Source organism: Coregonus lavaretus (genome assembly GCF_964263955.1).
Source record: "Coregonus lavaretus genome assembly, chromosome: 21".
Classification (NCBI taxonomy): domain Eukaryota; kingdom Metazoa; phylum Chordata; class Actinopteri; order Salmoniformes; family Salmonidae; genus Coregonus; species Coregonus lavaretus.
Window position 1 is genome coordinate 4034287 of NC_140008.1, and position 21838 is coordinate 4056124.

General features: G+C 46.2%; 1 pseudogene across 1 annotated transcript in view; it reads left to right on the forward strand.

Annotated features, from left to right (window-relative positions):
• Positions 1–21069, forward strand: part of LOC311148591 (myelin regulatory factor-like) — a 62815-nt pseudogene extending 41746 nt beyond the window's left edge. Inside the window, exons 5-24 of the transcript XR_014615652.1 lie at positions 448–679; positions 1018–1118; positions 1506–1641; positions 4980–5175; positions 6336–6412; positions 6569–6679; positions 11510–11609; positions 11902–12102; positions 12359–12467; positions 13775–13884; positions 14340–14495; positions 14645–14720; positions 14943–15094; positions 17721–17791; positions 17885–18001; positions 18228–18600; positions 18951–19013; positions 20056–20161; positions 20362–20435; positions 20537–21069. The product of XR_014615652.1 is annotated as a myelin regulatory factor-like (transcript). The remainder of the gene's footprint in view (positions 1–447; positions 680–1017; positions 1119–1505; positions 1642–4979; positions 5176–6335; positions 6413–6568; positions 6680–11509; positions 11610–11901; positions 12103–12358; positions 12468–13774; positions 13885–14339; positions 14496–14644; positions 14721–14942; positions 15095–17720; positions 17792–17884; positions 18002–18227; positions 18601–18950; positions 19014–20055; positions 20162–20361; positions 20436–20536) is intronic.
• The last annotated feature ends 769 nt before the right edge of the window (positions 21070–21838 follow it).

A 21838-nucleotide genomic window follows, 5' to 3' on the forward strand; every position in this document is an offset into this window, starting at 1 on the left:
GGAAGCTTCACCAGATAGGAATCTTCACACTCACAGCAAATAGAACACACACACTCTTTGTCATCAGAGGTCAAAGTTTGCTGGCAAAAATATTGTTTTGCAACCTGTGCCACCGATGATTAAAAACCTAAATACACCAACCTAGGAACCGTAGTCAGCCTTCAGTGTATCTGGGTCTTTTATCAGACCATGTGATAGTCCAAGCTGTTGTAGCTATTGTCAGAACAGACCTTGAAACAGGTAAAACTTACATTTACATTTTAGCAGACGCTCTTATCCAGAGTGACTTACAGTTAGTGAGTGCATACATTTTCATACTGGCCCCCCGTGGGAAACGAACACACAACCCTGGCGTTGCAAGCGCCATGCTCTACCAACTGAGCTACACAGGGCCCCTAAACAATGGAACAGATTAAACGCTTAAACATATTCCTCACTGTCTTCCAGACACTCACATGCTGAGGACCATGACGCCAGAGAACATGTGTCACATGACCCCGCCACCGCTACCCCCACACGGCCACGGCTATCCCAACATGCACCGGGACATGTACCTGAAGCCCGAGCCAATGATCTCACAGTACCCTGTTGGCCCCACCTCCAGTGGGAGTGGACAGGACCTGCAACAGAGTCAGATACTACATCAACTACTTCAACACCCACAACAGCAGGGGCAAGAGTGAGTGATCAACCAACCAACCAATCAGCCAACTAGCCAATCACCCACTCAACCAATCAGCAGGTTGTAAAGGGGAGGGGGAATGGAGATACTTCACTGATTGCTGCAGTGCTCACAGAAGGGCCATGAGTGAGGGATAGGTGTAGGAGAGAGGGAGGGAGGGAGGGAGGGTTAGGGAGGGAGGGAGGAAGGGTTAGGGAGGGTTAGGGAGGGAGGGAGGGAGGGAAAGACAAATAACAAATCATAATATGTTTTAGCGGATCGATCGATCTCTCAATGTAAATGCTTCATTTCCCTACATTAGTTTGTGTGTCTTCATTGTGAGTGTGTGTTTACAGTGGGATACCAGTCCACCAGACGAAGAAGAGAAAGCACTGTGAATCTCCAAACAGCACCCTCAACTCTCAGATCCTCACAGGTATCATCAAACAGGAGCCAGGTAGGCAGGCATATCTTTGTCTGTCTCTCTTTCTTTCACTCTCTTTCTCTTTCTTTCTCTCTCTCGCTCTGCTTGTCTGTCTATCGAACATTTCTCTATTTTCTCTCTCTGCATGTATCTCTCTTCTCTCTCTCTCTCTCTTCTCTTCTCTCTCTCTCTCTCTCTCTCCCTGTCCTTGGCAACATGTGGTGCTAAGGTTGCAATAATCCGGATAACTTTACCCAAATTATCAGGTTTTCCAGAAATACTAGCTGGGGGATCCAACCAGGATTTCTGGAAAACCTGGGAATTTGGAAAATGTACCAGAATTCTGCAACCCTGTGTTGTGTAGAAAAGGCATACAAATATGCAGATTAAAATGTGATCTTGTGTTTCCCCCTTACGCAGTAGACATTGTTTCTGGCCCAGGTTTGATGGCGGATGCAGATAACTCCTACCTGGACCCTAACTACCAGTGTATAAAGTGGCAGCCGCACCAGCAGAATAAATGGACGCCGCTGTATGACATCAACTGCAAAGAGCTGTGGGTGTCCCACTACTCTCTATCAACTGAAATTACTGTACACTATATATGTCCATTTGTTATTTCTTTGTGTTGTATCTGTTATAGAGAATAGTGATGTTTCTGTTATAGGGGATAGTGATGTTTCTGTTATAGAGGATAGTGTTGTTTCTGTTATAGAGGATAGTGATGTTTCTGTTATAGAGGATAGTGATGTTTCTGTTATAGGGGATAGTGATGTTTCTGTTATAGAGGACAGTGATGTTTCTGTTATAGAGGATAGTGATGTTTCTGTTATAGGGGATAGTGATGTTTCTGTTATAGAGGACAGTGATGTTTCTGTTATATAGGATAGTGATGTTTCTGTTATAGAGGACAGTGATGTTTCTGTTATAGAGGATAGTGATGTTTCTGTTATAGAGGATAGTGTTGTTTCTGTTATAGAGGACAGTGATGTTTCTGTTATAGAGGATAGTGATGTTTCTGTTATAGGGGATAGTGATGTTTCTGTTATAGGGGATAGTGATGTTTCTGTTATAGAGGATAGTGTTGTTTCTGTTATAGAGGATAGTGATGTTTCTGTTATAGAGGATAGTGATGTTTCTGTTATAGGGGATAGTGATGTTTCTGTTATAGAGGACAGTGATGTTTCTGTTATAGAGGATAGTGATGTTTCTGTTATAGAGGACAGTGATGTTTCTGTTATAGAGGATAGTGTTGTTTCTGTTATAGAGGATAGTGACAAAGATTGAATGTATACAATATAGAGATAGAGAAAAAAAGAGTGAGGTTGAGAGAGTGAGAAGAGAAAGGTAAGATGCGAGAGAAGAGAGAGACAAAGAGAGCGAGATCGAGAGAAGGAAAGAGAGAGACGAGAGATGTTTAATAGGGTTCAAGGAGGGAGGGATAGAATGATCTAGAGAGAGAAGAGAAGGAACAAAAAAATAAGTGTAGGGTTCTACAAATTCCTTGGAGGTGAGCGATGCGGGGGAGTCAGTAAGAGCAGGGTTTCGGTCAAGAAAGAATATGAGGGGAGGAGAGAAGAGAATGAAGGGAAAGGAGGGGGTGGAGGAGAGGGGAGGAGAACGGGGGGAGGGGAAGGGAGAAGGGGGGGTGGAGGAGAGGGGAGAGGGGTGGAGGAAGGGGTGGAGAACGGGGGGGGGAGAAGGGTGGAGGAGAGGGGAGGAGAATGGGGGGAGGGTGTGGAGGAGGGGGGAGAGGGGTGGAGAACGGGGGGGGAGAAGGGTGGAGGAGGAGGGGAGAACTGTGGAGGGGAGGGGGGTGGAGGAGAGGGGAGAGGAGTGGAGGGGGGTGGAGGAGGAGGGGAGAACTGTGGAGGGGAGGGGGGTGGAGGATAAATGTGCAATCACCTACTTGTGCACATTACTATGCCGAACTGGGAAGTCTGAGGTTGAGGGATAAGGGGTGGGGGGGTGGGGGATAAGGGGTTGAGGGATAAGGGGTGGGGGGTGAGGGATAAGGGGTTGAGGGATAAGGGGTGGGGGGGTGGGGGATAAGGGGTTGAGGGATAAGGGGTGGGGGGTGGGGGATAAGGGGTTGAGGGATAAGGGGTGGGGGGTGAGGGATAAGGGGTTGAGGGATAAGGGGTGGGGGTTTAGGGATAAGGGGTTGAGGGATAAGGGGTGGGGGGGGTGGGGTGGGGGATAAGGAGTTGAGGGATAAGGGGTGGGGGGTGGGGGTTGAGGGATAAGGGGTTGGGGTTGAGGGATAAGGGGTGGGGGTTGAGGGATAAGGGGTGGGGGTTGAGGGATAAGGGGTGGGGGTTGAGGGATAAGGGGTGGGGGTTGAGGGATAAGGGGTGCGTACCATTTCGTTATCGTCATCAACAGGTGGCTCATCGTAGCTGATACACTCACATTTACGACATTATGATCTGGATGAAATATATGTTATAGTATTAGGATTAGGAATAAGCTTTGTCCTCATAAACCATAGTGGGGTCTGTGAAAGGTCTTCCACATGACTGTGGCACAGTCTCCCCCTAGTGTTTACGATTAGAATTACATTCATTTTGTGTTGTATGTAGACGCTGGAATAAAAACCAATTCATGCTTGCTCTGGAAATGCGATCTGGAGGCTCTGTACAGAGGGTGTGACTCATTTCGGAGTCTTGCGGAGGCCAAACCGACCTCCGTACCGCGTCGCTGTGTGCCTCCCAAATTGTTCTACAATGCGGAAGGGCTCCGTATAGCTCCGTATAGCTCCATATTGACATGATTGGTTTATGATAGGTTGGGGCGGGAGGTCCTGTATAAACACAAACTCACTTCCTTGACAACTTCGTTCACAACAGCTCTGCTCAGCGAAGAGCAAGAAGTATGAATGCCCTGACTTCTGCAGAGACCGTATCACTGTAAATGCTGCACGGCCAATTCAGACGTCGGATTGACCATGCAGAGCCTTTGAGCCTGTTAACACTTTTGATAATGTTGTTCATTTGGGATTTGTTTGTCCATAACTTTGGATGACTTGTGACCAAATCAGGGCATCGACTCTACAAGGTGTCGAAAGCATTCCACAGGGATGCTGGCCCATGTTGACTCCAATGCTTCCCACAGTTGTGTCAAGTTGGCTGGATGCCCTTTGCGTGGTGGACCATTCTTGATACACACAGCAAACTGTTGAGTGTGAAAAACCCAGCAGCGTTGCAGTTCTTGACACACTCAAACCGATGCCCCGTTCAAAGACACGCCCTGTTGGGGTTAGTGGAGGACCAAGGTTGGGCTGTTGGGGTTAGTGGAGGACCAAGGTTGGGCTGTTGGGGTAAATGGAGGACCAGGGTTGGGCTGTTGGGGTTAGTGGAGGACCAAGGTTGGGCTGTTGGGGTTAGTGGAGGACCAGGGTTGGGCTGTTGGGGTTAGTGGAGGACCAAGGTTGGGCTGTTGGGGTTAGTGGAGGACCAGGGTTGGGCTGTTGGGGTTAGTGGAGGACCAGGGTTGGGCTGTTGGGGTTAGTGGAGGACCAAGGTTGGGCTGTTGGGGTTAGTGGAGGACCAGGGTTGGGCTGTTGGGGTTAATGGAGGACCAGGGTTGGGAAACACTGGTCTATGTCATGGAAAGAGCAGGTGTTCCTAATGTTTTGTACAGTGTGTATATGACCCCATATGGCCCTACAGTATGTGACCCCATATGGCCCTACAGTATGTGACCCCATATGGCCCTACAGTATGTGACCCCATATGGCCCTACAGTATGTGACCCCATATGGCCCTACAGTATGTGACCCCATATGGCCCTACAGTATGTGACTCCATATGGCCCTACAGTATGTGACCCCATATGAACCTACTGAGAAACCTTACGTTGACTCCCTCTCCATCCATCTCTTACTCTCTCCAGTCCGATGCCCACCTACCGCGTAGACGCTGACAAGGGCTTCAACTTCTCCCTGGCAGACGACGCCTTTGTGTGTCAGAAAAAGAACCACTTCCAGGTTACTGTGTACTGCGGCATGCTGGGAGATCCCAAGTACATCAAGACCAGCGAGGGCCTGCAGCCCATAGACTGCTTTTATCTCAAACTCAACGGGGTTAAGGTGAGGGAGGTGGGGAGATGGGTGATCAGGGTTTGGGGTCAATTACATTTCAATTCAGTCAATTTCAGGAGGTTTCAAAATGGAATTGACCCAAATCATGGTGGTAATGTGGTTGTCTCACCTAGCTATCTTAAAATGAATTCACTAACTGTAAATCTCTCTGGATAAAGCGTCTGTTAAGATGAATCCACTAACTGTAAATCTCGCTGGATAAAGCGTCTGTTAAATGACGAACATGTAAAATGGAAGATACTCAGTTGAACAGGGTCTTTCAACACCTGTTCCTGTCTGTCTCTTTCCTGTCTCCTGTCTGTCTCTTTCCTGTCTACTGTCTGTCTCCCTCCTGTCTCCTTCCTGTATCCTGTCTGTCTCCTTCCTGTCTCCTGTCTGTCTCCTTCCTGTCTACTGTCTCTCTCCTGTCTGTCTCCGTCCTGTCTCCTGTCTGACTCCATCCTGTCTGCTGTCTGTCTCCCTCGTGTCTCCTTCCTGTCTCCTGTCTGTCTCTTTCCTGTCTCCTGTCTGTCTCCTTCCTGTCCCTGTCTGTCTCCTTCCTGTCTCCTGTCTGTCTCCTTCCTGTCTGTCTCTTTCCTGTCTCCTGTCTTTCTTCTTCCTGTCTCCTGTCTGCCTCCTTCCTGTCTCCTTCCTTCCTGTCTGTCTCCTTCTTGACTCCTGTCTGTCTCCTTCCTGTCTCCTTCCTTCCTGTCTCCTTCCTGTCTCCTGTCTCTCTCCTTCCTGTCTGTCTCCTTCTTGACTCCTGTCTGTCTCCTTCATGTCTCCTTCCTTCCTGCCTCCTGTCTGTCTCCTGTCTGTCTCCTTCTTGACTCCTGTCGTACTCCTTCCTGTCTCCTTCCTTCCTGTCTCCTTCCTGTCTCCTGTCTGTCTCCTTCCTGTCTGTCTCCTTCTTGACTCCTGTCTTACTCCTTCCTGTCTCCTTCCTTCCTGTCTCCTGTCCTTCTCCTTCCTGTCTCTCTCCTTCTTGACTCCTGTCTGTCTCCTTCCTGTCTCCTTCCTGTCTCCTGTCTGTCTCCTTCCTGTCTCTCTCCTTCTTGACTCCTGTCTGTCTCCTTCCTGTCTCCTTCCTTCCTGCCTCCTGTCTGTCTCCTGTCTGTCTCCTTCTTGTCTCCTATCTGTCTCTTTCCTGTCTCCTGTCTGTCTTCCAGCTGGAAGCAATGAACCAGTCCATTAACGTGGAGCAGTCCCAGTCAGACCGCAGCAAGAGACCCTTCAAGCCAGTCCTGTGAGTCTGGGTCTTGTGGGTATCTTATGGTGGCAGGAAAGGACTGTGGGCACACTTTACCGTTGACATTACAGTCTTTAATACTGCGTCACAGTGTAAAAACGTAAAGAAATGTGACATGTTACTGACAATACATGTGTGTTTTTGTGTTTGCAGGGTGACACTGCCCCCGGAGCAGGTTACCAAGGTAACGGTGGGACGACTACACTTCAGTGAGACCACAGCCAATAACATGAGGAAGAAAGGCAAACCCAACCCTGACCAGAGGTAATATACTAACACACCCTGACCAGAGGTAATATACTAACACACCCTGACCAGAGGTAATATACTAATGCACCCTGACCAGAGGTAATATACTAACACACCCCACCCTGACCAGAGGTAATATACTAACACACCCTGACCAGAGGTAATATACTAACACACCCTGACCAGAGGTAATATACTAACACACCCTGACCAGAGGTAATATACTAACGCACCCTGACCAGAGGTAATATACTAACACACCCTGACCAGAGGTAATATACTAACACACCCTGACCAGAGGTAATATACTAACACACCCTGACCAGAGGTAATATACTAACACACCCTGACCAGAGGTAATATACTAACACACCCCACCCTGACCAGAGGTAATATACTAACACACCCTGACCAGAGGTAATATACTAACACACCCTGACCAGAGGTAATATACTAACACACCCTGACCAGAGGTAATATACTAACACACCCTGACCAGAGGTAATATACTAACACACCCTGACCAGAGGTAATATACTAACACACCCCACCCTGACCAGAGGTAATATACTAACACACCCCACCCTGACCAGAGGTAATATACTAACACACCCTGACCAGAGGTAATATATGGTCCTCTGTAGCTCAGCTGGTAGAGCACGGCGCTTGTAACGCCAAGGTAGTGGGTTCGATCCCCGGGACCACCCATACACAAAAATGTATGCACGCATGACTGTAAGTCGCTTTGGATAAAAGCGTCTGCTAAATGGCATATTATTATTATTATTATTAATATACTAACACACCCTGACCAGAGGTAATATACTAACACACCCTGACCAGAGGTAATATACTAACACACCCCACCCTGACCAGAGGTAATATACTAACACACCCTGACCAGAGGTAATATACTAACGCACCCCACCCTGACCAGAGGTAATATACTAACACACCCTGACCAGAGGTAATATACTAACACACCCTGACCAGAGGTAATATACTAACACACCCTGACCAGAGGTAATATACTAACACACCCCACCCTGACCAGAGGTAATATACTAACACACCCTGACCAGAGGTAATATACTAACACACCCCACCCTGACCAGAGGTAATATACTAACACACCCTGACCAGAGGTAATATACTAACACACCCCACCCTGACCAGAGGTAATATACTAACACACCCTGACCAGAGGTAATATACTAACCCACCCTGACCAGAGGTAATATACTAACGCACCCTGACCAGAGGTAATATACTAACACACCCTGACCAGAGGTAATATACTAACACACCCTGACCAGAGGTAATATACTAACACACCCTGACCAGAGGTAATATACTAACACACCCTGACCAGAGGTAATATACTAACACACCCCACCCTGACCAGAGGTAATATACTAACACACCCCACCCTGACCAGAGGTAATATACTAACACACCCTGACCAGAGGTAATATACTAACCCACCCCACCCTGACCAGAGGTAATATACTAACACACCCCACCCTGACCAGAGGTAATATACTAACGCACCCTGACCAGAGGTAATATACTAACCCACCCTGACCAGAGGTAATATACTAACACACCCTGACCAGAGGTAATATACTAACACACCCTGACCAGAGGTAATATACTAACACACCCTGACCAGAGGTAATATACTAACACACCCTGACCAGAGGTAATATACTAACACACCCCACCCTGACCAGAGGTAATATACTAACACACCCTGACCAGAGGTAATATACTAACACACCCTGACCAGAGGTAATATACTAACACACCCTGACCAGAGGTAATATACTAACACACCCCACCCTGACCAGAGGTAATATACTAACACACCCTGACCAGAGGTAATATACTAACACACCCCACCCTGACCAGAGGTAATATACTAACACACCCTGACCAGAGGTAATATACTAACACACCCCACCCTGACCAGAGGTAATATACTAACACACCCCACCCTGACCAGAGGTAATATACTAACACACCCTGACCAGAGGTAATATACTAACACACCCTGACCAGAGGTAATATACTAACACACCCTGACCAGAGGTAATATACTAACACACCCTGACCAGAGGTAATATACTAACACACCCTGACCAGAGGTAATATACTAACACACCCCACCCTGACCAGAGGTAATATACTAACACACCCTGACCAGAGGTAATATACTAACGCACCCCACCCTGACCAGAGGTAATATACTAACACACCCTGACCAGAGGTAATATACTAACACACCCCACCCTGACCAGAGGTAATATACTAACACACCCTGACCAGAGGTAATATACTAACACACCCTGACCAGAGGTAATATACTAACACACCCTGACCAGAGGTAATATACTAACGCACCCCACCCTGACCAGAGGTAATATACTAACACACCCTGACCAGAGGTAATATACTAACGCACCCTGACCAGAGGTAATATACTAACACACCCTGACCAGAGGTAATATACTAACAATAGGCAGCAGACCAGAGCTACTACACTAACAATAGGCAACAGACCAGAGCTACTACACTAACAATAGGCAGCAGACCAGAGCTACTACACTAACAATAGGCAGCAGACCAGAGCTACTACACTAACAATAGGCAACAGACCAGAGCTACTACACTAACAATAGGCAACAGACCAGAGCTACTACACTAACAATAGGCAACAGACCAGAGCTACTACACTAACAATAGGCAGCAGACCAGAGCTACTACACTAACAATAGGCAGCAGACCAGAGCTACTACACTAACAATAGGCAGCAGACCAGAGCTAAATCATCCTTATAGTCACAGTTAAAGGGGCAATCTGAAATTGCTACATACAGTTTGCCCCTTTAAAGAGTGTACACTTTACTTGACTTCATGGCCGTCAAATACATTTAATGGAAATACATACAGTCGTGGTCAAAAGTTTTGAGAATGACACAAGTATTGGTCTTCACAAGGTTCGTAGCATCAGTGTTATGAGATATTTTTGCCAGATGTTACTATGGTATGCTGAAGTATAATTACAAGCATTCCATAAGTGTCAAAGGCTTTTATTGACAATTACATTAAGTTTATCCAAAGAGTCAATATTTGCAGTGTTGACCCTTCTTTTTCAAGACCTCTGCAATCCGCCCTGGCATGCTGTCAATTAACTTCTGGGCCACATCCTGACTGGATGGCAGCCCATTCTTGCATAATCAATGCTTGGAGTTTGTCAGAATTTGTGGGGTTTTATTTGTCCACCCGCCTCTTGAGGATCGACCACAAGTTCTCAATGGGATTAAGGTCTGGGGAGTTTCCTGGCCATGGACCCAAAATGTTGATGTTTTGTTCCCTGAGCCACTTAGTTATCACTTTTGCCTTATGGCAAGGTGCTCTATCATGCTGGAAAAGGCATTGTTCGTCACCAAACTGTTCTTGGATGGTTGGGAGAAGTTGCTCTCGGAGGATGTGTTGGTACCATTCCTAATTCATGGCTGTGTTCTTAGGCAAAATTGTGAGTGAGCCCACTCCCTTGGCTGAGAAGCAACCCTGTTGGCATGACACAGGACTGATGGTAGCGCTCACCTTGTCTTCTCCAGACAAGGTGTTTTCCGGATGCCCCAAACAATCGGAAAGGGGATTCATCAGAGAAAATGACTTTACCCCAGTCCTCAGCAGTCCAATCCCTGTATCTTTTGCAGAATATCAGTCTGTCCCTGATGTTTTTCCTGGAGAGAAGTGGCTTCTTAAATGTTTTACATTTACGTCATTTAGCAGACGCTCTTATCCAGAGCGACTTACAAATAGGTGCATTCACCTTATAGCCAGTGGGATAACCACTTTACAATATGTTTTTTTTTTTTTTCTTTCTTTGGGGGGGGGGGGTAGAAGGATTACTTTATCCTATCCCAGGTATTCCTTAAAGAGGTGGGGTTTCAAGTGTCTCCGGAAGGTGGTGAGTGACTCCGCTGTCCTGGCGTCGTGAGGGAGCTTGTTCCACCATTGGGGTGCCAGAGCAGCGAACAGTTTTGACTTAGCTGCCCTTCTTAGCTGCCCTTCTTGACACCAGGCCATCCTCCAAAAGTCTTCACCTCACTGTGCGTGCAGATGCACTCACACCTGCCTGCTGCCATTCCTGAGCAAGCTCTGCACTGGTGGTGCCCCGATCCCGCAGCTGAATCAACTTTAGGAGATGGTCCTGGCGCTTGCTGGACTTTCTTGGGCGCCCTGATGCCTTCTTCACAACAATTGAACCTCTCTCCTTGAAGTTCTTGATGATCCGATAAATGGTTGATTTAGGTGCAATCTTACTAGCAGCAATATCCTTGCCTGTGAAGCCATTTTTGTGCAAAGCAATGATGACGGCACGTGTTTCCTTGCAGGTAACCATGGTTAACAGAGGAAGAACAATGATTTCAATCACCACCCTCCTTTTAAAGCTTCCAGTCTGTTATTCTAACTCAATCAGCATGACAGAGTGATCTCCAGCCTTGTCCTCGTCAACACTCTCACCTGTGTTAACGAGATAATCACTAACATGATGTCAGCTGGTCCTTTTGTGGCAGGGCTGAAATGCAGTGGAAATGTTTTCGGGGGGATTAAGTTCATTTTCATGGCAAAGAGGGACTTTGCAATTAATTGCAATTAATCTGATCACTCTCCATGACATTCTGGAGTGTATGCAAAACGCCATCATCAAAACTGAGGCAGCAGACTTTGTGAAAATTAAGTATTTGCGCTCATTCTGAAAACTTTTTTGACCACGACTGTAGACACAAAGAAACAAAGGTGTGATTAAACCCCAACGTTTACCCGACTGCAGGTACTTCATGTTGGTGGTGGCGCTGGAGGTCCAGGCCCACAGTCAGAGCTTCACCGTGGCGGCGCAGGTGTCCGAGAGGATCATCGTCAGGGTAACCTCTGTCAGTCTGACCGTGTTTGTCTGACCGTCCTCCTCTGATCTCAAATATCTCAATATTTACCTTGGAAAATAACTGGGGGGGGGATATTTATATCTGTGGTGAGGCTGTTAAACATTCCATGCAGATCAGCAAAAAAACAACGTAGGAAGCTACTCAGTGTATAGGGATATTACTAGCACTGCAAACAAAAGAAGAATCCAGGACCTGTTATTACGAATGTAACTCAAAGGATATTCTACAGCTCCCCTCAACTCTACATGTTTCCGTTGTCCGTCCCTCTTTCTGGTTAAAGGCGTCTAACCCAGGTCAGTTTGAGAGTGACAGTGAGGTGCTGTGGCAGCGCGGCCAGCTGCCCGACTCCGTCTACCACCACGGCCGGGTCGGCATCAACACCGACCGGCCAGACGAGGCCATGGTCATCCACGGCAACCTGAAGGTCATGGGCTCACTGGTTCACCCTTCCGACATAAGGGCTAAAGAGAACGTCCACGAGGTGAGGGGATGTCTGCACGTTTTGTGTAGTTATGGAAGAATAAAAAAAATACGCATGCTCGATTTTAATCAAAAAATATTCCCTGACAGAATAGTTATTAATTTGTGTCGCAATAATTCACAACCTTTTATATCCTGTTTCCTGGTCGTCGTCCTGAAACCATACCTTTAGCTGTATGTACCTGTCTGTAATGTAGCTTCGTAGTCACATCCAGGTGTGTGTGTGTGTGTGTGTGTGTGTGTGTGTGTCTGTGTAGGTGGACACTACAGACAACCTGAAGCGGATCAGTCAGATGAGGCTGGTTCATTATCAGTACAAGCCTGAGTTTGCTTCCAGCATGGGCATAGACACCAACCAAGAGACTGGTAACTTATACAACACTGGAGTTTTGGGTTATACATTATAGACAATGAATTAACAGCAATCAGTATCACTAGAAATGTATTGCATTCCCATCTTGACATTTGTATCGGTGAGTTATTTTTATTTTGTATATCCTCCCGTACATTGGATTGGATTAGTGTGGCTTTGAGTCTGTCTGTATACATGCTGCTCTTACAGACCTTTCACCTATGACCCCTGTCTCCAGGAGCTTACAGTAGTGTGTTGTATTATCTAGGAGTGATAGGAGCTTACAGTAAGGTGTTGTATTATCTAGGAGTGATAGGAGCTTACAGTAAGGTGTTGTATTATCTAGGAGTGATAGGAGCTTACAGTAAGGTGTTGTATTATCTAGGAGTGATAGGAGCTTACAGTAAGGTGTTGTATTATCTAGGAGTGATAGGAGCTTACAGTAAGGTGTTGTATTATCTAGGAGTGATAGGAGCTTACAGTAGTGTGTTGTATTATCTAGGAGTGATAGGAGCTTACAGTAAGGTGTTGTATTATCTGGGAGTGATAGGAGCTTACAGTAAGGTGTTGTATTATCTAGGAGTGATAGGAGCTTACAGTAGTGTGTTGTGTTATCTAGGAGTGATAGGAGCTTACAGTAAGGTGTTGTATTATCTAGGAGTGATAGGAGCTTACAGTAAGGTGTTGTATTATCTAGGAGTGATAGGAGCTTACAGTAAGGTGTTGTATTATCTAGGAGTGATAGGAGCTTACAGTAAGGTGTTGTATTATCTAGGAGTGATAGGAGCTTACAGTAAGGTGTTGTATTATCTAGGAGTGATAGGAGCTTACAGTAAGGTGTTGTATTATCTAGGAGTGATAGGAGCTTACAGTAAGGTGTTGTATTATCTAGGAGTGATAGGAGCTTACAGTAAGGTGTTGTATTATCTAGGAGTGATAGGAGCTTACAGTAAGGTGTTGTATTATCTAGGAGTGATAGGAGCTTACAGTAAGGTGTTGTATTATCTAGGAGTGATAGGAGCTTACAGTAAGGTGTTGTATTATCTAGGAGTGATAGGAGCTTACAGTAAGGTGTTGTATTATCTAGGAGTGATAGGAGCTTACAGTAAGGTGTTGTATTATCTAGGAGTGATAGGAGCTTACAGTAAGGTGTTGTATTATCTAGGAGTGATAGGAGCTTACAGTAAGGTGTTGTATTATCTAGGAGTGATAGGAGCTTACAGTAAGGTGTTGTATTATCTAGGAGTGATAGGAGCTTACAGTAAGGTGTTGTATTATCTAGGAGTGATAGGAGCTTACAGTAAGGTGTTGTATTATCTAGGAGTGATAGCTCAGGAGGTGCAGCAGATCCTGCCTGAAGCCGTGAAGGAGGGCGCAGACGTGATCTGCTCCAACGGAGAGACCATCCCTAAACTACTGATGGTTAACAAGGTGAGACACACATGCCACGCAAGCACACACACTCACACACAAGCGCATGCACACACACACACACGAACACAAACACAGCAACCAAGAATACTGTATGTACTCAGTACGGTTGCAAAATTCTGGAAACTTTCCCCAAGTACTTTTAGAAATCCAAGTTGGAGAATTCCTGGAAACAGGAGGGAATAACTGGGGAGGGAAACGGGAAATCCTCCAACCGAGATTTCTGAAGAGCCCGTCAACTTTGGAAAAGTTTCCGGAATATGGCAACAGACACACAAACACTAACCTCTGTGTCTCTCTCTCTTCTCTCTCTCTCTCTCTCTCTCTCTCTCTCTCTCTCTCTCTCTCTCTCTCTCTCTCTCTCTCTCTCTCTCTCTCTCTCTCTCTCTCTCTCTCTCTCTCTCTCTCTCTCTCTCTCTCTCTCTCTCTCTCTCTCTCTCTCTCTCTCTCTCTAGGACCGTATCTTTATGGAGAACGTCAGTGAAGGAGCTGTGTAAACTGACTGACAACCTGGAGACTCGTATAGATGAGCTGGAGCGCTGGAGCAGGAAGCTGGCCAAACTCCGCCGTCTGGACAGCATGAAGAGCAGTGTCAGCGGAGGCACCACCAGGTGAGCCGCACCTGATTCAGCTCTGAGTTTACACTGTTGGTAGGATAACGTACCAATGCAAACTTAATCAAACACAGTTTATTACATGAAATTATTTGACATACTCTATGTATTTGGTGGATGATTTAATCTTCTTACTGTCTCTCCAGCCAATCAGGAAGCCAGTTCAGCAGGACAGGAAGTGGCCCTCTGAAGAAGAAGAAGACAGTCAAACCTGGGAGCAAGGTGAGTCTCTCTGACCTGTATGTTTCTCTATGTATCAAAATGTCTATGGACTCAAAATGGATGGTATTTAGTCAGGATCATTATGATGAACAGATTTTTTGATTGACAGATATTATGATTAACAGATATTCTTATTATTATTAACATATATTATGAATAACAGATATTATAAGGGGGCACACATGCTCATGACAAGTTCTACAATGTGTGGTGTGATTCCAGAGTCCGACTCCAGAGCAGGGCTGCATCAGCCACAGGTTCATGCAGGGGACCATTCTGGCTCTAGTCATCGTCATGGCCTTCAGCGTCATCTCCATGTCCGTACTCTACGTGTTGACGCTGCACCACAGAGCCCACGTCTCTGAGAAGGACGGGTACGTATGTTGTTCGCATCAGGCAGACACAGTACATTAGACACACCTGTGCATGAGATACATCAACCATATACACTACGTGACCAAAAAGTATGTGGACACCTGCTCGTCGAACATCTCATTCCAAAATCATGGGCATTAATATGGAGTTGGTCCCCCCCCCCTTTGCTGCTATAACAGCCTCCACTCTTCTGGGAAGGCTTTCCACTAGATGTTGGAACATTGCTGCGGGGACTTGCTTCCATTCAGCCAGAAGAGCATTAGTGAGGTCGCAGTCCAATTAATCCCAAAGGTGTTCGATGGGGTTGAGGTCAGGGCTCTGTGCAGGCCAGTCAAGTTCTTCCACACCGATCTCGACAAACCATTTCTGTATGGACCTCGCTTTGTGCACGGGGGCATTGTCATGCTGAAACTGGAAAGGGCCTTCCCCAAACTGTTGCCACAAAGTTGGATGCACAGAATCGTCTAGAATGTCATTGTATGCTGTAGCGTTAAGATATCCCTTCACTGGAACTAAGGGGACTAGTCCGAACCATGAAAAACAGCCCCAGACCATTATTCCTCCACCACCAAACTTTACAGTTGGCACTATGCATTGGGGCAGGTAGTGTTCTCCTGGCATCTGCCAAACCCAGATTGGTGAAGCGTGATTCGTCACTCCAGAGAACGCGTTTCCACTGCTCCAGAGTCCAATGGCGGCGAGCTTTACACCACTCCAGCCGAAGCTTGGCATTGTGCATGGTGATCTTAGGCTTGTGTGCGGCTGCTCGGCCATAGAAACCCATTTCATGAAGCTCCCGACGAACAGTTCTTGTGCTGACTTTGCTTTGAGAGGCAGTTTGGAACTTGGTAATGAGTGTTGCAACCGAGGACAGACGATTTTTACGCGCTACACGCTTCAGCACTCTGCGGTCCCGTTCTGTGAGCTTGTGTGGCCTACCACTTCGCGGCTGAGCCGTTGTTGCTCCTAGACGTTTCCACTTCACAATAACAGCACTTACAGTTGACCGGGGCAGCTCTAGCAGGGCAGACATTTTACGAACTGACTTGTTGGAAAGGTGGCATCCTATGACAGTGCCACGTTGAAAGTCACTGAGCTGTTCAGTACAGGCCATTCTACTGCCAGTGTTTGTTTATGGAGATTGCATGGCGGTGTGCTCAATTTTATACACCTGTTAGCAATGGGTGTGGCTGAAATAGCCGAATGCACTAATTTGAAGGGGTGTCCACATACTGCTGTCTATATAGTGTACCTGTTCCTACAGTACAACACAGGATCCATATTAGGACAGGTAGCTTAGTGGGTAAGAGCGTCGTGCCAGTAACCGAAAGGTCGCTGGGTCTAATCCCCGAGTCGGCAAGGTGAAAAATCTGTTGATGTGCCCCTTAGCAAGGCACTTAACCCTAACTGCTCCTGTAAGTCGCTCTGGATAAGAGTGTCTGCTAAATTACAACAACTAAAATAAAAAATAAAATAAAAGGACAACGCCAAGTGAGGCTGTCCTCATATTTGCACCATAAATATATCAGCTCTCCTGTGTATCTTCATTCATTCACTCTCCTGTGTATAGTATCTTTGTTCCTTTCTATATCTATGTGGCAATGTGTACAGTATCTTGTTTCCTTCATGTTTACAGTATCTTGTTTCCTTCATGTGTACAGTATCTTGTTTCCTTCATGTGTACAGTATCTTGTTTCCTTCATGTGTACAGTATCTTGTTTCCTTCATGTGTACAGTATCTTGTTTCCTTCATGTGTACAGTATCTTGTTTCCTTCATGTGTACAGTATCTTGTTTCCTTCATGTGTACAGTATCTTGTTTCCTTCATGTGTACAGTATCTTGTTTCCTTCATGTGTACATTATCTTGTTTCTTTCATGTGTACAGTATCTTTGTTCCTGTCTTCTGTCCTCTTTAGCTATGTGTCCTCTTGTTCACTCCACGTCTCTAACTCTAACACTCTTCACTGCTACTGTCACTTTCTGTCCACCACTCTGTCCATGGTATGACATCTCATCTTTCACTCTTTCTCTCTCTATCTCTCTCTCTATCTCTCTCTCTCTCTCTGTCTCTCTCTCTCGGTCTCTCCCTTCTCTCTCTCTCTCTCTCGCTCTCTCTCACTCCCATTCTCTCTCTCTCTCTCTCTCTCTCTCTCTCTCTCTCTCTCTCTCTCTCTCTCTCTCTCTCTCTCTCTCTCTCTCTCTCTCTCTCTCTCTCCCATTCTCTTATCTTTGATTAATACTGTACTGTAGGTTTGTAATAAGGGTGTTTCTTTGCCTGTGTCTCACGAGGTCATGACTCATTTCTACTGTTGACTTGCTCGTTCCAGTCTGGAACATTACATGTAGATGAAGTAGGTCTATATAGACAACTGCTTTGTGAAAGGACAAGGTACAAACCACTTTCACCACAGCACCGACAACAGCATAAAACTGAATCCAGCATTCTCAAATTTAAATCATATTATGATCACTTCACATTTTTTTGCATTTATTACCATTCTGTTACATTGTGATGATCTGTTCAGCTCCCCCCATCTCATGCTGTCTCTGCTATATTATAATATAATATTCTATCTATCTCTGTATTCTCTGTGACTGGACTGTAATGTTCTGACATCCTTCAGGTCCAGGTCTGCAGTGGGATCATCTAGAAGGGTGGCCTCCGGTCCTCTGTCCACCACCCCGACTCTTCAAGGTCAGAGACACACACTCGGCCATATGAATCAATGACAGCCTACTTTCTCGCATTGACGGTATATTGAATAACTGTTATATCTGTTCTGTATAGATACAGTCCCACCCTCTCCTTCACTGTCCAATCCTGCAGCTTGCTGCCCGCCTACAACTGCTACAAACAACCAATCAGCAACTGCTCTGTCGCCAAGCAACAACCAATCTACATCGGGTAAGAAAACACCCATCTGTCCCTACCACACCAGATGAAACGCTTCACCCATACCTTCACTTCATTCATAACACATAACCCATACATAACCCATACATAAGCAGTGAGTAAGCATTTCATAAATGCTTATGCCAACAAGTCACATTACTGTGACACAACAAATATATCAACTTGCGTTTGTTGAGATAAGCATTCGTGACACCAGACCCTCCCCTCTCTCCTGTAGAGCTGAGTAGTCCGGTACCAACGCTGGGCGGTATCAACAAGAAGGCCAGGTCCAGGCCTATGGACAAGGACGGACGCTATCGGAACCGTCTCAGCCACACCTCCGCCCCCATGTACCTGTCCAAGGCTAAGAGACCCGCCCCTGGGGGGGACCTGGGGGGCGTAGGTGGGGCCACCAACCGGCTGCCTGGACCGGGTGGGCCTGGAGGGCAGCAGACACTGCCCCTGCCTCGGAGACAACGCAGGGACAACACGCACAGCAGCGCAGAGGAGGAAGCAGGACGAAGATCTTCTCCCTCCCTTATAGATCTGCACATCCTGGAGACAGACCAACAGATGTCATCACACAACTGTCCACATCCCGACAGCTGCAGGTGGGTCTGCCTGTGTGGTTCTCTTCAGACTGTTAAATGTAGCTCAACTGTAATGTAAAAACCTTTGTGGAATGCATTACACTTTGTGGAATGCATTATATTAAGATCACATTTGACATAGATAAATTGCTAGTATTGTTGTAGTTTGTGTGACTGCGTTTCATAATGGTCCTCTGTAGCTCAGCTGGGAGAGCACGGCGCTTGTAACGCCAGGGTAGTGGGTTCGATCCCGGGGACCACCCATACACAAAAAAAACATGTATGCACGCATGACTGTAAGTCGCTTTGGATAAAAGCGTCTGCTAAATGGTATATTATTATATTATAATGACTTTGTGTTTTGTCTACAGCTATACCGTATCACTCTCAGCAATCAACAACTCCTCCATGTCGCAGATCACCCTACACATGACGTGAGTAGGCATGGTCACAGATCACCCTACACATGACGTGAGTAGGCATGGTCACAGATCAACTGTACACATGACGTGAGTAGGCATGGTCACAGATCAACTGTACACATGACGTGAGTAGGCATGGTCACAGATGACCGTACACATGACGTGAGTAGGCATGGTCACAGATCAACTGTACACATGACGTGAGTAGGCATGGTCACAGATCAACTGTACACATGACGTGAGTAGGCATGGTCACAGATGACTGTACACATGACGTGAGTAGGCATGGTCACAGATGACTGTACACATGACGTGAGTAGGCATGGTCACAGATGACTGTACACATGACGTGAGTAGGCATGGTCACAGATCACCCTACACATGACGTGAGTAGGCATGGTCACAGATGACCGTACACATGACGTGAGTAGGCATGGTCACAGATGACTCTACACATGACGTGAGTAGGCATGGTCACAGATCAACTGTACACATGACGTGAGTAGGCATGGTCACAGATCACCCTACACATGACGTGAGTAGGCATGGTCACAGATGACTGTACACATGACGTGAGTAGGCATGGTCACAGATGACCGTACACATGACGTGAGTAGGCATGGTCACAGATGACCGTACACATGACGTGAGTAGGCATGGTCACAGATCACCCTACACATGACGTGAGTAGGCATGGTCACAGATCAACTGTACACATGACGTGAGTAGGCATGGTCACAGATCACCCTACACATGACGTGAGTAGGCATGGTCACAGATCAACTGTACACATGACGTGAGTAGGCATGGTCACAGATGACCGTACACATGACGTAGTCCACACCACAGGATATAAAACATTCACCAACTCAGCTATCTACAGTTACTATGACAGCTGCATGTGTTTACATGTCGTTGCCAAGCAGACAAACCTGTCGTTTTTTTTCACAAAATAAGATTGACCAACTACACCCTTTTTCTAATTTATCGCCTCTGTTTTTTCACACAGTGTCGGTAAAAGACATGTAACCATTCTTCTTCCCTCTGTCGTCAGTTCCCGTGCCAGTGTGTGGGTCAGACAGTGTGGAGCCACCAGAGGACGTCTGTGTCCTGACCACACAGAGACAGAGCTCTATGCCGGAGAGAAGAAAGTCACCAAGGTGCATCTGCACACCACCGTGATCAAATATTACAGATATTACTGACCAGGGTTGGGGTTAATTCTATTTCAATTAAGGAAGTAAACTGTAATTCCAATACTTCCTTAATTGACTGAGTTGAAGTGGAATTGACCCCCAAACCCTGCTGACTCCTCTGCTTATGGAGAAACTGACTGACCTCTTGACCTCTTTCTCCTCAGGGACAGATCACCTGTGGTCAGTACCTGTACTGGCATTCCAGGACGTCACCTATCACTTCAGAGTGGCCCAGTCTGTGAGTATTGAATCTATTATATTTTTACCATTTAAAAAAAAATCGATATCAAGTTGCTTCATCTAACCTCTTGAACCTCTGTCCTCTTCTCCTTCTGGCAGAGTAAAGTGCGGTGTGGCGTCGAGGAGGGAGAACGTATCCGCCCCCACCACACCACCATACTCAGACTATCACTTCCTCATTCAAAGCAGCTGCGCGTGAGAAGAGAGGGAATCAAGCATGCAAACTAGTGTGCTGCTTTGAATCTAGCCTATCCCCTGACTGACTCAGGCTTTCTTAAAGGGATACTTCGGGAGTTTGGCAATGAGGCCATTTATCTGCTTTTCCCCAGAGTCGGATGAACTGGTGGATACCATTTGTATGTATCTTCATATGTCCAGTATGAAGGAAGATAGAGGTAGTTTCGCGAGCCAATGCTAATATTACACTGTACTAGCGTTAGCGCAATAACCGGGAAGTCTACAGGAACAATTGCGCGCTAACGCTAGTTAGCAATTGCGCTAACGCTAGTTAACAATTGCGCTAACGCTAGTTAGCAACTTCCTTCAAACTGAGACTTAAAAATGGTATCCACGAGATCATCTGGGTCTCATTGCCAAACTCCCAACTATCCCTTTAACTACTACACCTCCTATCCTATCCCTCTCTCTCTCTCTCTCTCTCTCTCTCTCTCTCTCTCTCTCTCTCTCTCTCTCTCTCTCTCTCTCTCTCTCTCTCTCTCTCTCTCTCTCTCTCTCTCTCTCTCTCTCTCTCTCTCTCTCCTACCCATCCTGTCCTGTATAGGAAAATATCCACCAAACTACAGCTTCTATGCACTTCATTATATGAAATCTAAGTTTATCATAATGCTATAGTGTTATTTATGGCTTAATAATAATTTTGTCTTTTTGCCAATTTATAGTATCCATTTTAATTAACTTGTTTTGTATCTACACTCTAACCATTCCTTATGACTGAAAACAAAAACCTGTTTTGAATGTTATGGTTTAAAAACATTTGGTTCTAGTGAGAACACTGTATGTCAGCGAGTATGATAGGTGAGTCAAATTCACAGCTGACCTCAGTGCCATGAGTAGACACACATTCTGTTCTGGACTGCTGCATGCAGTGTCATGAGTTCCTCTCTGGGTCCTCCCAGATGGCACCAGAGTCAGTGGGATTTGGATATACTACTGTAGAAGTCTGTCTCAAACATTCTTTATCTATGCAATATTCCAGTAACAAAATTCCCCAGGTTTTCCAGAAATCCCGTTTGGAAGATTCCCGGGAATCAGAAGTGAAGAAAAATCCGGAATCCTCAAACCAGGATATTTGGAAAATCTGGGAATTTTGGGAAAGATACCAGAATTTTGCAACCCTAAGTCTGACCTATCTGTTAGAGCAGGGGGTTTTTTCAACTCTTA